We start from the raw sequence: 13,727 nt of genomic DNA, 5'->3' as shown, positions 1-13,727 counted from the left end.
GTAATTAACAGCACCTGTTACTTACCTGTGGCCATAAGCGGATTTTAAGGGGGGGCCATGGGGGCCAGGCCCCCCCGGTGGCCTAAAAGTGTCATTGCATGTAATTCACTTTCCTATACTGTATATATAAAAGTTGTAAAGCAATAAAACTGCAACAAAAATGAATGAAATTAACAAAAATATATATTTTTATAATGGGTTAAAAATTCTTTTTCAAGCACCTTAGATGGTCATTTGCTTTGCAAATAATTAAGAAAATATATTTATTACACAAAAAAAATTAAAAAACGATTTTTTTCTTTGAAAATATTTTTTTTGATTGAAGCAAATTTTTTGGGGATCGAATGATTTAGACACAAATGTCCTAATCATATAATGGCCCAAACACAAAAAGGATTGCTTCAATCAAAGAAAACTTTTTCAATGAAAAATTAAGCGTTCAAATGCAAAATTTTCAATCTCAAATATTTTTTCGCATTCAAAAACTTTTTTGATTGAAATTTTTCCTTTTTTGATTGAAGGTATTTTCTTTTTGAAAATCTATATATTTTTTAAGCAACTTATTTTTTGATTGAATAATAAAGACAAAAATGTCCTAGCCAAAATGTGGCCCAAACACAAATCAACAACAAAAAAAAACACTGACTTCAATCCAAAAAAAAAAAAAAAAAAAAAAAAAAAAATCAATCAAAGAAAAATAGCTTTCACATGCATTTTTTTGAGTTTCAAATTTATTTTTGCATTCAAACACATTTTTTTTTTGATTGAAGCGACATTTTTATGGTTTAAAATATATATTTTGATTGAACTTTCTTTTTTTAATTGAAGCAACTTTTTTTGATCGAATAATAAAGACACAAATCTACCTCCGTATGGCTCCGCCCAGGGGATAGACCTCAGAAGTCATGGGTCTTCCAGCAGGACAATGACCCAAAACACACTTGGGTCAAATGGTTTGAGAGAAAGCACTGGAGACTTCTAAAGTGGCTAGCAATGAGTCCAGACCTGAATCCCATAGAACACCTGTGGAGAGATCTGAAAATGCCAGTTTGGAGAAGGCACCCTTCAAATCTCAGAGACCTGGAGCAGTTGGCCAAAGAAGAATGGTCTAAAATCCCAGCAGAGCATTGTAGAAACTCAGCGGTTGTTTGCAGTTATTTTGTCTATAGGTTGTGCTACCAAGTATTAGGTTGATGGTACCAATACTTTTGTCTGACCCATTTTTGGAGTTTTTTGTAAAATGATAATGATTAAAAAAAAAAAAAAAAATCATCCTCTTTTGTGTTTTTTCATTACAAGAAAAATAAATGAAGATACACTCAATTACTACCAAAGCATTTGTAATTGCAATCATTTTCTGGGAGAAATTATTATCTAACAGAATGTCAGGGGTGCCAATACTTTTGGCCATTGTTTTTCTGGATTATATCGTGACTTTTAGCCCTTAAAAATGATTAAGGCAAAATATTGTATTCAAATTAAAAAGCTGATTCTTTTCACCCAATTCCGATCCTCTGAAAAATGGCCCGATTAGCCCGATTTCCAATCTCGTGATCGGATCTGGGACATCCCTAGTACCTACAGTATACTGTATCTATTTTACAGTATAAGACGATACATTGATTTAGATCAAGACATCAAAACATTGATATGCCGTTAAATTGAAACATTTCAGAATTGTCAAAAATGACAATTTGGCTTTGTCTATTTTCATAACTTTAGGTGAAATTTCACTGATTTTGTAAAATATCTTCATAATATTGTATTCAATTGATTGAAGGCCCTTTAAGTGAATCAAATTATTTGGTCTTGTACTACGACTGTTGTGTGTTGTCCCTCTTGTCCACACCTTGGCCTTTTTCGGACGTATGTTGCACACAAGAAGATAATCCAAACACATTACATTGATTCAAACGATCAGAAGAAAAAGGTCATATCCATGTGTACAAAAATAAAAAGAAATCCAGAGTCCAGGGGGATTCGCATGGGGAGTCGCATGACGAAATGTTCAAAGAGAAGGTGCCTCAAAAAAGAAGGCTCGGTGGATTAACTTTAAAATCAAAGAACTGGTTTGTACCGCTTCAAAGAAAATGTGGACTGATTTTAGACACTATGGGAAAAATCTAGTAAAACTATGAAAGACTTGGGAATCCTGCTAAGTCCGCAGATGTGTTTTGCTTGGTTTTAACTTCATACAGCTACTTTTCTTTCCTGTCTACTTTAATTACGATCCACATTAAATCCCTTATGTGTCAACTTGTAGTAATCGTCTCCTGCGGCCAAACCTGCAAATAAGTCATTTAGTAAACTGTAAGGATGGTAGGGTGGTAAGCACATTTTTTCGCTCACTGAAAAGCAATCATCAATCAAACTTTATATAAAGCTTTGTTTATACATACAGTGCAGACGGTAGTGGCACCCTCTCCACTTGTGCAATTACACATGACACGCCCCCCCCACAGACACACTGACACACAATGTATGGCAACTCAGTGTAACTTGTACCACATTACTCTATAGCTAGGTCACTAGTGAGCAATTCTATTGTGATTTCTATATTGTTCCATATAATAGAAAAATTCTGACATGAAGTAAGTACTGTACTTAAAGCAGCACTAAGTAGCTGTTCAACCTTTATAAAATATTTGCATAACATTTGTGATAATAGACCCTACTCACCAACGTGACAGAATGACGTCTCGCTGTATCCGGCCGCCATATTGTCTGTCTCTGTTTAGCCCTATTCTCAATGGTTTCAATTAGTCGTTCAGTTTATAGAGCAATTCATGGAAGCCTCGGTGCATTCAGACGCTGTAAAATCATTGAATGCATTGCATAAAGGGCGTTATGTGGAAAAGCTTCAGTCTATCCATTCGCCAGATCCATATTTGATGCCTAAATCGATATTTTTCGACCCGCTGTCTTCGCCCTCTCTGCCTGATATCTGCTACCCTGATATCTACAACTATCTTGTCCACACAAAATCAGCCTATTCTCACGAAAGTTTGAAAAACTTTGAGCAGCACTCTAAGCAACATTACCCTGTGTGATTTCTAAAATGGCGACAATCAAAAAAAAAAAAAAAAAAAATTAACTGCGACGGCCCACGCTTCAGGGATAGGTGGATATTGGACTGTTTCTTCAATAAAACACCCAACAACTGTGTCTGCCTCATTTGCAAAGAGACAGTCGCTGTTTTCAAAGAGTTCGGTGTGACGCAATATTACTAAACAAGACACGCTGACACGTACGACAACATTACAGGGAAGATACGCAGCGAGAAATTATAGCAACTTGAAGCTAGTTTATTTTTTCACAGCAGCAGTATTTCGCAAGAGTCCGAGTGTCGAAAGAGAAAGCCACAAAGACGAGACTGTTGAAATTATGAATTAAAAAAAATAAAAAAAGCAAATTTGACACACAGAAGGGCTTGCTAAAATTTGTTTAAATATATCGTTCTATGTAAATCAGCCAAGGTAGCCCCCCGCATTTTTACCACACCAAATCTGGCCCCCTTTGCAAAAGGTTTGGACACACCTGTTTAACTGATGATCCGTAGACGAGGCCAGCTTCTTTCACTTGGTACCAGCTAAATATTATTCAAAATGTAATGATGGTGGAAGAAATAAGCATCTTGAATTTGAAACTGTATGTTGTCGGCGATTAGCCTCGCAATGATCTTAATTGTGGTTGTCAGCCCAAAACCCTCTAAATATATATTAAATGCATCTTACCAGATATAAAATGACTACTACATAATCCGTGGTAATCGTTTGGAGCCCAGTTTTCTCGTCGAATTGCAGCAGTCCATCTCGCTCTCCTCTCCAGGTCTCTCGGAATACGGTAGAACTTCAAGTCTCTCCGTCTATCTTCTCTGTTATTGCAACCAACCGCCATACACGCCTTCACCATTTTGATTATTAATGTTAACGAGCAGAAAAACACGCCATAATAGGAGGAATTTACGTAGCGGTAATGCATCAACACGACGAGTATACGGACAACATGGCGCGGAGGCGTGGTTGTGACGTCATGTGAGTAGGGTCTATATGTCGACTCACAACTCGTTGAATGACACCTCTTTTATATCTTGAGGGGGTTTACATTGCTTTCACTGGCACTAATTATCTTTGAGGAGGGTGGCAGGATCCCTGCCACACAAAAGAAACTACAAATGTGCTGATTGCTTTACAGCATACATCACTTCTTCCTTTCCCCATTCATTATAAAGACGGAAGTTGATGCGAATGCTTTCGCGCAAATGCTGCAAAGATGGCAGAGCAACAAGAGACAAAAAGTTCTGTCTGAGGAGGAAAAAAAGAGGCTACCAGGATATACAGAATAAACATTGGCCCGGCTTTCACTCGCTGGATAATTTTGTTGATATTAACTTGTATGGAAAAAAATATTGTAATGGATTTCCCCAGTATAACTCAGTGCTATTTTATATGTACAGTGGCTTGAAATCCAAACTTTTGCAACCACTATGATGTTTTTAGCGTTTTGTTGATTGGAAAATGTATCCGATTTTTTTAAAGTGTGCAATGTTCTTATTTTGTCACATGAATATTGGGTACGAATTACAAAGAGCACCGCTCTAGAAGGATTACAGAACCCACTGCAGGGACAATCTATTATCACTGTATGAAGAACGCACAAAAAAAAAGCTCAAATCAGCTACCGAGACATGCAAGCTGCATAATTAACGACCACATAGAAAAAACACAACTTAACCGTGGGAAAAAGACACATTTTCCAATGCATTCAGCTTAAACTTAAAATACTTTGTGTTCAGGGCATGTCTGTGTGTAGATATACAGTATAATCAAGTGGTCAGCAGAGGGGAAAAAAAACTTTCCTTTTACAGCGCATGTCTGTTTTTTTCTCCTACCACAACTGAGGTTGCAATCCACACAGCAGCCACTGGCAGTATTTCAGTGCCTATCCAAACCACACTACTGTACGTCTTGTATGAAAGAAGTCAAAATTCCCAAGATACAGTAAAGACAATTAAGGTTGCTTTGTCTTCAGCTAAACTTACAGTGTTGTGATGTTATTTTGATCTACAAGCTTTGTTTTGGAGTGGACTGTTTTTATGTTTTGTTGGTAAACTACTAACATTACCACATTGTATCAGGATTATGTGTTGATATCGTATTGTGGAAGCCTGTGCCAGGCTAGTAATAACTACAATGCAATGAGCCCTATTGCGGTCATTTTTTATCTGATTTGATACAATTCATGCATTGAACCAATGAAAACTGTGGTTAAAAACACTTTTTGATTAACTTGTTAGTTGTTAATACCATCCAGTCATCTACCCAAAGCGAAACAGTCAGAACTAGCAATAACCAACGACCCAAACAATGTAGCTTAATGTCAGCTTGAGTTGATTGCATGCGTGCAGCTAACAGTGGTAAACCTTAACATAGAAAACGGCAAACCTGCATTACTACTATTACTCATTTACTAAGGTAGGCCATTTCTGCGGACTTGGGTTTTTGTATTCAAATGGTAAGCAAGAAATGGGGCGCACGTTTTAACACCAGCCAAAATCCCACAAGCAGGTGAATTTCAATCCCACTAGCCAACTTGGCTTAAGAATTAGAATAATTGCAGAACAAAAACTGTTCAATGGCATGTTATGTCAAAACCAGATACAGCGGTACTTCTCCTTATGAAATTAATTGGTTCTGGAAGTAGTTTCGCAAACTGAAACTTCCATAAGTAGAAGTGTGTTTTCCATGTAAATACCCTCAACCATTCCAAGTAGGCATGGGCCGGAATAAAATTCTGACGGTATGATAACCTAAAACCAAAATATTACGGTTTCACGGTATCACAATATTGCATTTACAGCTCTAAAATGTGTTACCTTGAGATATACAGTAAAGACTTTTTTTATTGAACAGGATTTTTATTTTTCAAAACGTATTAGCAAATTGGAACATAAATATAATGTTAAGTTAAAAAAAAAAAATAATAATAATAATAATAATAAAAAAATATTCTAAATAAAATTCAAATGAATAAACCCACAGCCACAGCTCGACATTATTACCATCAGAAAATAAATAATTCAATTACATTCCATAAAAAGTAGTGTGTATCAGTCGCATCATATTTACATTATACACATTCTCTCAACACAGTTGCCAGAGAGAAAAAAAACACCACGTTTTACTACCGCTAGACACACTAAACACGCTGGAGTTAACTTTCGTAGCTGGTGGTAAACGTTCATGACTGTGTTTACTAACCTTTAATTTTGTAGAAATGCGAAATCGTATTGGAGGTATTGCGTCCTCGGCAGCCACCCTCCGCAAACATGTTTTACATGTCAGTTGGCCCTCCTCCTCTAAGTCGCGGCCGCCTGTAACTTTTCCGTAACCAAAGTATTCCCATACCAGCGATTTTGTTTTCTTCCATGGGGGAAAACATTCAGGAGCTTCACCTCCTCCAGCAATAGTGTAGCACAGCTGACTCACTGACACTGCGCAACAACCGGTGAGGGACGGTTGAGCCTTACAGCTGCAAGGGAGGGATTTCTCCATGCATTTTTGGGACATAAAAAATTGCTAATACCTTGGGAACGGTATGACGGAAACCTTGACGTTTTCATACCACGATATACCTTAAAACTGGTAATCGGCACATGTCTAATTCCATGTCCCCAAAAATTCAGACATAATTTTTTTATAAAGCATAAAAATGCATCAAAACATATTACAATTCGATTAATGCACAATAACTATCCAATGAAAGTTGTGCATTCTGCAAAAAAACGAAAAGTAAAGAATAAAAGTTAATACACTCACGTAAAGCTGTTGAAACACCTCACCATGCCCCAAAGGGGGTGAATGAAGAGGACGCTGGGATACACACATACAGTAGAGGTCCCTCTTAACCAATTGGATGCCAGGAAGATGCTAGGCAACAACCAATGGCAGAGCAGCTATAAGTGTGTTACATTCAGTAAACTCTGGGAGCTGCGAGTAGCAGCCCATACTGTATTTTTGCCTGTCGTGTCCTGAAATTTCCTCCATAACAACAGGCAATATTTTCCCGTTGAGGCATGTCGTAACTGAAAAATTCATATGCTGGGATGTTCGTACTGTAAGTAGAGGTGCCACTCTACCATTATTTGTTGTGTCTATGTCATAGTATGAGGCAATCATACTTTTATATGGTTACACAAGGGTGTCCAAACCAGTCAGAAGCGATTAATCAATTGTAATCATGAAAAATTTAAGGTTGATTTCAGTGATCATCCATGGTTGGCTTCTCTCTCTGCTGACTTAGCTGATCTACACTGGACAGTCAAGATGACGATTGCGGAGAATCTGCCATGGCCTGACTTGGTGCTAATTTTCCAATACACATAATGATTTGAGATTAAAAATGTTAAACAGGTTTATAATTTACTTTTGTTAGCCCTGAATGTTTTTCATACAGGGAGAGGATAAAAAAATATATATATATAAAAAAAAACACACACACACACACACACAGCACACACCAGAAAAAAATATCACACGGCATTCAGACACATCAGCATTCCAGTTTTTGCTGGTAGGCTCATATTCGGCCCAATACTGATATGTGTTTAACATGCTTTCGGAACTGTAGCACTGTAGTGACAATTCATTGTTATAAGGGAGACATATTGAGGCCGAAGCGGGAGTAAAGGAGACGCACCCATCTATTTTGGCCACCCAACTGAAGCTGTGAAACCTTCTGACCCTGCTGGTCATAAATCATCATGAGACATTCAGCTCAGTCAGGATTAACCAAGAAGCTGGTGAGATATTTAAAAACAAATAAAAAATGTGCATTGCTCTTGCAGAGGAATTTGTGTGAACATATGCCTCCCTGAGAATAAAATTCTTAAACGTAACCAGAGTTCCAATGTGGAATCATGATCATAATTAAAAATGCCGCAACGTTTTGAGAGGCCAGACACATATTTCATGAAAGACTTGCATACTTTTTTTTTCTTTGGCTTTTAGTGGCTTATTCTCACAAAAGACTGTTGAAGCTTCATTCTTACTGTGTGTGACGTAAGCAGACATCACATTCGAAGCAGAAAGTTACATGTCAGCATAGGCATGCACTGTCACAAAGTTAGTAGGACAAATATTACTCTTGTTGTCGTTGTATTTCTTCATTATGGCTCGAAATCAATCAATCAATCAATCAATCAATCAATCAATCAATCAATCAATCAATCAATCAATCAATCAATCAATCAATCAATCAATCAATCAATCAATTAACCAAACATTGCATTCACTGTAAGAATAATATATACTGTATACAGTGGTACCTCTACCTATAAACGTCTTTATGTACAGAATTTTCAGGTTCGACACGCCTCGATGGGAAAATATTGCCTCTTGATACGAAAGAAAATTTCACGATACGACAGGCAAAAAAATACAGTAAGGGCTGCTACTCGCAGTTGCCAGAGTTTACTGAACGTAACATATTTATAGCTGCTCTGCCATTGGTTATTACCTAGCATCTTCCTGGCATCGAATTGACTAAGAGGGACCTCTACTGTATGTGTCCATCGTCCTCTTCATTCAGCTCTCGGGCCTTGAGGTGTTCCGACAGCTTTACGTGAGTGTATTAACTTTTATTCTTTGTTTTTTACATTACGCACAATTCTCATTTTATGTTTAGTGTGCAATAATCTAATTATATCATGTATTTTTTTTTTACATGTTTAGATGCATTTTTATGCTTTATAAAATATTTTTTTCTGACGTTTGTGGGGCTTGGAACGGATACGGGCATTTACATGGAAAATGCGTCCCTACTTACGGAATTTTCCAGTTAACGAAATTACTTCTAGGACCAATTAATTTCGTAAATAAAGGTACCACTATATATCCAGTAATGTGTGAATCTGATGGCTTCAAACTGCTGTCTGTCAATATTGATTAGAGTTGTGATTCTTCTACAAACACTAAAACCCGACAATTTTTGTGTCGAGATTTGACGTGCTGCACTGTTGTTTTTCTCAAAGATGACGATAACCTAAATATTTCGTCAACAACCATTTTTTCATGACGATAACAAGACAATAGGGAGCTAAAGTCGTGTCTTGGGGGACTAAATCATAACAAGAAGAATGCCAGTTTTCGTCTGACAAGAAAAGATCGAGACAAAAATGCGCCATCATTTCCGTCATAAGTTCACAATGTGTGACATTTACTTATTAAATGGTTAGTTAGTCAGCCTGCATCGTAGCGCTGTTTGGTTGTGTCACTCGTGACATGCTGTGCCCTTCCCGACTCACCGGTGTCCTCACCAGGCTTGCTTGTTTTGAAACATATGGTAAGATTTGTCTTATCTTGCCAAAAGAGAATATGCAATTTGTATAGGTCTATGCTGAATGATCATCGCACACTAAATGTAAACTGTAGCATTAGCATTAACTTAAGCGTTGAGATCATCCATTTAAACTCTCAGACAACTGTATAGATATTAGTTTGTGACGTCTGGGTGGGTTTAATTAATTGAAAATAATGTAGTATTTTCCTGGTGCGTGTTTATTATCGTCATGAAGTTGGCATCATCCTTGTCGAGGTTCATTCAAAATTGTTGAAAGCCTTCATTTATTTATCTATTTATTTTTAGACATGAATTTTACAGATAAAAATATTTTGAATAATTGTCGACTAAAACAACACAAAGACAAACACGTTTTGAAATGACTAAAATATGCCTAGGCCTATTTAGTGTTAGACTAAGACAAAAATATAAAGGGCTCCCAAAAGCAACACTGATGTTTTGTTAGCATAAAGCATGCACGTCAAATAACTTTTTAAAGTAGCAGTAGATCAGATCATGTGTGTGAACCACTGAAGTTATCTGCCAGACCATGGACTTACTGTATGTAAGTGCTAATTACAGTGTTCGGAGGCCGAGCGACAAACGAACTATGAAAGGCCACAAGTAATTGATGCTTCTCCCAAAAAGGTACAATATGGGATAATATCATGAAAATGCAACACGGTGTTGCAAAGCCCTACATGAAGCTCCTTCAGACTTTTTGGGTGCATTTTTTAAATAGGAATTTTACGGACACTGTGGTAATCAAAATTGGGAAGTAAGGCACTGCAGTATAGAGACAGGTGATGCCAATGAAGCACAAATAGCGTGAGCCTTGAAATAAGCTTTCAACAGAACATCTAGAGGCCAGCCAGCGAGTACACCTGCACTGAGTGGAGACAAACAAACACTCTTAGCAGCTGGCCAAACAACACAAGTACATGAAAAAAAACCAAACAAACACCTCCAGCCTCTTATTTATAACCTCGCCTTCATGGCCGAGAAGACGCAGACAGGCAGTAGCAGCTGCTTCAACCAGTGAAGTGTTCAGGTCACACAGGAGGACCACTGAACACTTGAAGGCTTCTATTACAGTGGGCTTATACAATAATAACTCAGGGAATGAAGCTTGGTTCATGCACATTTCATCTCTTAAATGTGAGTAATGCACACAGCCTTGAAAGGTTTGTTCCTGTTAGAAACTGCCATGAAAATACTCACATATCACCAATATTGCTACAGAGAGAACCTGACTTTGTTACGTAATTTTGTGCGATTTATGAGGAGCTTAGTGGCTGTAGCGAGATCTGCTTGTCATCAATATGTAAGCAATTGCAAATAATTGCAGTTATTCATGTAAAATGTCAAAATGTAACGTGAAAAACTAGTATAATGATTCATACCAAAATTATCTAATTATATTTGAGACCGAGAATCCACATACAGTGGTACTGTACCTCTATTTACAAACGTCTGTACATACAGAATTCTCAGGTTAAAACACGCCTCAACAGGAAAATATTGCCTCTTGAAAGAAATTTCAAGATACAAAAGGCAAAAATACAGTATGGCTGGTACTCACAGCTCCCAGTTTACTGAACATAACATACTTATAGCTGCTCTGCCACTGGGCCTTGGCTATTGCCTAGCATCTTCCTTGCATCCAATTGGCAATGAGGGACCCTACTGTATGTGTAAGTGTGTATCCCAGCATTTTCTTAATTCGACCTTTGTGTTCCGACAGGTTTACATGAGTGTATTAACTTTTAATCTTTACTCTATTCTTGATTTTTTTTTACCTTATGCACAACTCTCATTTTATATTTTTTTATTTATATTTATTTTTATTTACTGCACAATAATGTAATCGTAACACGTATTTGTTACATGTTTTGATGCATTTTTATGCATTATAAAAGATTTATGTTTGAATTTCGGGGGGATTTGGAACGGATTAGGGCATTTACATGGAAAACACGTCTCTACTTGCTAGGGCTGTTGGAAAAAAACTGAAATTGCAATTTTTTTATATTGCGATATTAAAACTAGAAGAATTTTCACTAGAATTGAATAGCTTTTTGACAAGACTTTGGTTGACTCACTATGACAACATTGTATTCATTAAAGATGTCCCGGTCCGATCACATGATCTGAAATAGGGTTGGGCTGATCGCGCCAATTTTCAGAGGATTGGAATCAGGTTTTTAAGTAAAAAAAATTTTTTTTATGTTTTTCTGATTCATGCTCGTACAGGCTTTCACCCTCCTTTTTGAAACACAGTGCAAACAAACTTTTTCTTAGTCACCAGTGCAGTTGGCATTTGGTACTTAAAGTTAACGATGACTGACAGGTTTGTGGCTTTGATCTGGCCAGAGACGCCTCGGTAGCGCTACGATCAAAGGCACAAATGTGTTAATCATCATTAAACTTGGTACACAGTCTGAAGTGTGCTGTGGCAAATCATTTATTGTGTAAGTGAGAGGCTGTCAAAAATTTTATTAAAATTTTTTTTCGGTATCGGATTGGGACCCGGTATCGGCAGATTCTCAAAACCAGGTGTCTTGGACTCGGGTACAAAAATCTGTGAAAGATGAAGATTGGTGTATATAAAAGGGACCCATGAAGCCATGTCTCTGCACAATTGCTGCTTTTATGAAGAAAAACAAATGTTTATATGACAAACAAAACAAAACAAAAAAACAATCGTACACCTTGCGATGAGACTATTGTGCATGCGCACATTGCAATGGAGATGTTCAAACGATATAGTGTACAAGCCTACTACTTACAGAATTTTCAAGTGATGAAACTACTTCCAGAACCAATTAATTTCGTGCATAGAGGTACCACTATACTGTGGTATAAAAAAGTGTGGTCATGCATTTGATTGCATGCATCTTTTAATGAGGTTCAAATTTTCACATCTAAATCACATGCCAAATTTGGTTTCCAATAAACTAGTGCCAATTATCAAAATGATAAGGGTTCCCATTTTATTCTGACATATAACATTGTCCATCAGTTTTCTTGATATATCAAAGTAAAGTTGCTGATCCAAACACCAAACGTTTTTATACCACTGTATGTAGACATCATCTTTTGGTTCATGAAAGCCACACATGGATACCAAATGTGCCCTACATGACACACGTATGTTGTCGCCATTTTATTGTTATCATTATTATTATTATTATTACCAAAAATAATCACTTGCACAATAAAGTGTTCAATCCAAATTTGTCAGGGGTAGGCCTATAATTTCGAGTTTGACTGTATAAACCTGTGAGAAAGAAAAGGAAACAGCGCCATCTCTGGGTAAGATTCCTAATGTAGTTTATTATAGTAGGATATAAATCAGTTAAGTATACAGTTGCTTCAATTGTTCCCCTTCTAATGCTTTTCTTAAAATAAACATGTCCACATAGTAGTGCACAGTGGAAAATCAACAATAAAAAAGTGCAAAGGTATGGCAGGTGTTAGCGTTAGTTACCCTGCTAAAATATCAACTTATTAGAAAACTCGACTAATGTTCAACACTAGGTTTGACAAAAATTTAAAAACTGTGCGACTCGCTTGGAAACGAAACAATGATGGAAAGTTATCAATGCGCTTACTTAAAGTAGGTGTCGCACCTGGCACCTCGAGGAGGAGGCTTGGTGATGGAGCTTAGCAAACAGGTCCAAAAATGAAAATATTCGGCTTTCTCGAAGTTTATCTGAAGACAGCAGGAAACGAGGCGAGGGTTGTGCATGTGGTTTGAAGGTGGGTGGGTCAGTGGTGGTCCAAGAGCTTGCTATAGTCTCCCTCACTCCCTGGTGTGGTGAGAGAACGCTGCACGAGCACATGCGAAACAACTGAGCAATTGAAACAATTGTTTTAAAAACAAAACAAACAAGCAACAACAACAAAAATACAGCGAGCAACTTTTTGGGGTGAAATTTCAGTGTGTACCTACAATGCAAAATGACATTGATTTGACCTTTTCTAGACATTCTAATGCAGTCCGCAATAGGGTTGACAGCTCATTGGTTACGCCTGGGTACCCCAACATATCAGGATACTCATCAGATGGGCATACATCACATTACAGCGCATGCGCAGAGGGAAATTGTACATTACTAGCGAAATGATGATTTTAACATTGGTTTCATGCTACTTTTTATTGGGTACATGTAGGGGTGTGACAAAATATCGAAATGGTGATATATCGTGATACTTTGTATCTCAAAATGTTATCGATATGCTCCTGTCAAGAATTGAGATATCGTTTTAAAAAGGTGTCAATTAAAACAACAACAAAAAAAGGCTGCCTGCCATTGACTGTGCTCGACACCCAATCCATTTAGGCTGGGAACGTTCGTTCATTGAAAACCAGAACATTCACAGTC

The 13,727-nt window shown here is 37.3% G+C and overlaps 1 protein-coding gene across 1 annotated transcript in view; it reads right to left on the bottom strand.

The window, feature by feature from the left end:
• The window catches only part of LOC130904318 (uncharacterized), an 84,794-nt gene extending 71,712 nt beyond the window's left edge, over positions 1–13,082 (bottom strand). The window contains exon 1 of the mRNA XM_057817032.1: positions 12,954–13,082. The gene's annotated coding sequence lies outside the window, so the exon portion shown is untranslated. The remainder of the gene's footprint in view (positions 1–12,953) is intronic.
• Positions 13,083–13,727: the final 645 nt, after the last annotated feature.

Source organism: Corythoichthys intestinalis, chromosome 2 (genome assembly GCF_030265065.1).
Source record: "Corythoichthys intestinalis isolate RoL2023-P3 chromosome 2, ASM3026506v1, whole genome shotgun sequence".
Taxonomy (NCBI): Eukaryota; Metazoa; Chordata; class Actinopteri; order Syngnathiformes; family Syngnathidae; genus Corythoichthys; species Corythoichthys intestinalis.
The sequence above is the reverse complement of the archived record's forward strand: the minus strand, read 5'-3'. Positions and strand labels throughout refer to the sequence as shown.